Genomic DNA, 4,401 nt, shown 5'->3' with positions numbered 1-4,401 from the left:
GCAGGTTTTGGCACCTGCAGGTCCAGCTCCTTTAGAAACTGGGGCAGGAAAACTGTCTCACGTTCAAGGCCAGCCTAGGCTATGTAGCAAGATCTCCATGTAGCAAAAAGAAAATAGGCCAGTGTGGTAGCACAGATCTCTTGTCTTTGATCCCAGCACTCCAGAAGCAGAGGCAGGTGGATCTCTGTGAGTTCCAGGCTAGCGTGTTCAACATAGTCTGGTTCCATGGTGAGACCTCATCTAAAGAAAAGAAAAAAATGAAATTGAAAAGTAAGGTCCAGGAACTCTGGTCAGTTTGATAAAGTGGTTGCCTGTACAGAAACCTGAGTTTGAGCTTCTGCATGGAGTAAACTCTGTGGGGCGGTATGTGCCTGCAATCCCAGCATTCAAGAGGTAGGAGGCTAGAGGCAGGTCAAGGGTTCAAGGTCACCCTCCAGCACACAGTGAGTTCCAGGCAGCCTGGGTTCCATGAAGGTTCATTTCAAAAACAAACAAATTTTAAAAAACCACCATCTCCTTCTAATGTAACATTCTAGGCCATCTGCCTGTGTCAACTTCTCAGTTGGAAGTTGAGCTGATGGCTTATTCTGTTCCAGGCTGGGACCCCAGTGTCCTGGGTGATGGTCACACACAGACAATGCTTACACACAGTTAATGCTCAGCCAGTGTGTTAGTCAGAGAGTGGCCAGTGCGCCCCTCCACCCCCTGCACCTTCCTGCTTGGCCTGCAGCCCAGGTACACAAGCTCTACCCGCAGAAGGAAGAGTCAGGAGTCAAGGTTGTGACCACCCACTGCTCCCTTCAACAGAAGGGCTGACCGTGCAACCCTGGGCCAAGCACATACTAAGTACCCAAGCAACTGCAGCTTTTGCTTGGACTCCAAGGGTTCACGCAGGGGCCAGGGATGGGCCGTTGTTGGTAGGATGCTTGGCCAGCATTCCAGGGCTGAGGGTGGATTCCCAGCCCTATATAAAACCCCCTGTAATCCCAGCACCCAGGAGATGGAGACAGGGGGAGAAAGCCAAGGTCATCCTGAGCTACATAGTGAATTCAAGGCTAGCCTGGGCAGCTCAAAAAAAAATGTTCATATTAGCAGGAGACCAGGGAGTGGAGACGGAGGATGGAGCAGGACAGAGACAGCAAGGTCAGCAGACAGAGAAGGGGTTATTCGATGCTTTGAGGACTTGAAGTCATGACACAGGTTTGGGACAAAAGGTAGCTCTGCCCAGAAACCTGGGCCTCCCTGGAGACTCTCAGCTCTGTGTCATCCACACTTGGTGTCAACTTCCACAAGCATTCTGAACCACCACACAGTGCAGGGAGGGGAGAGACATAGCCACCAACAGTGAGAACTGAAGGTGTCCAGGGTTCACATGGGGGTGGAGGGAAGCTGGAGTCATCCTGGGAAGACCCACGGGAGGAGGGAGGAGGCTTGGATGCAGGCACTGAGGAATCTGTATTCTGCAGAGGGCACTGGGCAGCCCCTGCGGCCGCTGTGGGAATAGAGAAAGAGAGGCATAAGATCTGAGACCCAGGTCCTTCTACCAGTCTCAGGGGCAGTGACATCTTCCTGGCTGAGAGCAGGAAAATGGAGCAGGTCTGGGAAGATACTAAGGTTGATTTGGGACAAGGTGACTGAGTCAGAGGCGTCCAGGGACATTGGGGAGCCATTATGAACAACAATGGGACTCAGTCCCAGTACTTAGGGGACAGTGTGAGCAGGGCCAGACAGGGAGAGCAGAGCAGGGTGAGGTAAGGTCACAGTTGAAGGGGGGCAAGAGGATGCAAGCCCAGCCTCTGCCACCCCTCACCCTCCCCACCCTCCGATCCTCCCCACCCCCCAGCCCTCCCCAGCCTCCTCCCCCTCTACACAGCCTGTCCTTTTTGAGGGCAGCCCAGGACACAGTGATAGTCAGGAGGAACTGGGACAGGAGAGCTGCAGGTATGGCCCCCTGCCCAGATTTAGGCTGCAGGGCAGCAGAGGAGCCAGCACCCACAAACTATGCCATCAGTGACGCCATCAACGACTGTTTGTCAGTGTTTGTCACATGCTGATCAAGGACTCAGAGGTTGCTGCCTGGACATCCTCCCTCCACCCCAGTGCAAGGGGCAGACCCCTTTTCTGATTTTGAAATGAGGGTTTTGTTTTTGGTTTTAGACAGAGTCTCACTATGTGCCCTAGGCCAGCCTGGAACTCACAGTGATCCTCCTGCATCAGGATACCATTGAACCTAACCTTTAAGCTTTTCTGTTGTTTTGAGACAGGGTCTCACATAGCTCAGGCTAACCTAGAACTTCCCAGGTAGCTGAGGATGACCTCTGACCCTCCGGCCCCCATCTCCTGAGTGCTAGGATGAAGGGCGGGCATGGACACCACACCTGGTTTATGTAGTGCTGGGTATTGAGCCTGGGGAATTTCATGCACGCTAAGCAAGCACTCTACCAGTTGAGCCCCAGCCCCCAGATAGTTCTGAGTCTCTCATTCATCCTCAAAAGCATGGGGACTTAACTGATTTTTGGTAACTAAACTCTCCCAACATCTATAACAAGGCTGGCACACAGTAGGTGCTCACTTGGTATTTGTGAAAGGAATAAGTTTGTGTTTTACTGAGCAGTTAGTGTGTGTCAGGCACAACTGTAAGCACCACGCTTGTGTTTCAGGACCCACACAGGGGCGAGACAGCTGCCCCTCGTTACTTGGGGTGGATACTGGCTTCAAGAGTCCCCGAAGACACCATCGTTCACAGTTGCTTCCTATAAATGGCCGAGGGTTTTGAACATCCTCAGCACAAGGGTTCTACCCCTGAGCCACAGCCACAGTCCCTCACTGGGGATTCTACACTCTAAACTCTACACTGAGCCACACCCCTGGTTTCATTTTTATTTATTTATTTTTAAAGAATTATTTACCTATTTTATGTATATGAGTACACTGTAGCTGTTTTCAGACCCACAAGAAGAGGGCATCAGATCCCATTACAGATGGTTGTGAGCCACCATGTGGTTGCTGGGAATTGAACTCAGGACCTCTAGAAGAGCAGCCAGTGCTCTTAACCACTGAGCCATCTCTGCAGCCCCATAGAGTTTGTTTTTAATTACCAAAGGAGTGTGAAGAGTTCAGGTAATCCAGAAATGTCTGTTTACATGCATTAGTCAGCCTTACCTTCCAGAATTTTGCCTGTGTCTTTCCATGTATGGTACCATATGCCAATCAAATATATATTTAGTTACTTAAAAAAAAAACCATTCTGAGCATCCTTGTGCCTCTAGTCACCTAGATGGTTATTATGCAAATGATATGCAAATTGTTGTTGAAGAGAAAAGAGGGGGCTGGAGAGATTGCTCAATGGTTAGAGCTTTTCCAGAGGACCCAGGTTTGATTCCCAGCACCCAAAGGCAGCTGACACCTGTAACTCATGTCCTAGGGGATCTGATGTCCTCTTCTGGCCTCCGTGGGCACTGTATGTACATACAGGCAGACAAAACAGCTATGCACATACAGCAAAATTTTAATTTAAAAAAAGAGAGAAGGGGAAAGAAAGAGACTGAAGAGATGGTTCAGTGAGTAAAGATACCGTCACTAGCATGATGGTCGGAGTTCAGTTCCTGGAGCCTGTATGATAGATAAGAGAGAGAGAAACCTGGCTCCTGCAAGTCGTCCTCTGACCTCCACAAACCCACTGCGGCAGGAGCATCTTTGCCAATAAATAATAAAATGTGATTAAAAAAAAAAAAAAGATGGGTGTGGTGGGCTGTTAGGAGCCATGCTGCATTTGCTGAAGTAGCTATACGCTCGCCATTAGAAGATGGCGCTGGCTTCCTGTTCCTGGTTCTTCTTGGCCTTGGTGTCTGCAGCTGTGCGCACGCGTAGGCGCAAATTTTCCCTGCTGATAGTACTATCAGTGGATATGTAAATGAGACCCCAGTCTGTAAGGCAATGAGGACAGATCATGTGACCCCAGTCTGTAAGCCAATGAGGACAGATCATGTCTCTTTGATAGTATATAAGTCAGTACATTCTGGGGCTTGGGGTCCTTCCTTTGTTCTCCATCTTGCATCCTTCTAACTAAAAGAGCTGTAATAATTAAAGACGCTGTCAGAAGAATCTTGAGTGTGACGTGCTCCTTATCGGCGAGGTAGCGTGTCGCAGTGGGCCATGCCTTTAATCCCAGCACTAGGGAGGCAGAGGCAGGGTGAACTCTGTGCGTTCAAGGCCAGCTTGGTCTATATAGTAAGTTCTAGGACAGCCAGGGCTACAGAGAAACCCTGTCTGGAAAGAAAAAAAAATTTTTTGAAACAGACGCAGTGGTTCACATTTGTAATTCCAGCCCTCAGAAGCGTAGGCAGGAGGTTTATGAGTTCAAGGCTTCTTACTGAATGAGCTGTGGCCCATTGACGCCAT

This window comes from Arvicanthis niloticus, chromosome 1 (assembly GCF_011762505.2).
Source record: "Arvicanthis niloticus isolate mArvNil1 chromosome 1, mArvNil1.pat.X, whole genome shotgun sequence".
Classification (NCBI taxonomy): Eukaryota; Metazoa; Chordata; class Mammalia; order Rodentia; family Muridae; genus Arvicanthis; species Arvicanthis niloticus.
The sequence above is the reverse complement of the archived record's forward strand: the minus strand, read 5'-3'. Positions refer to the sequence as shown.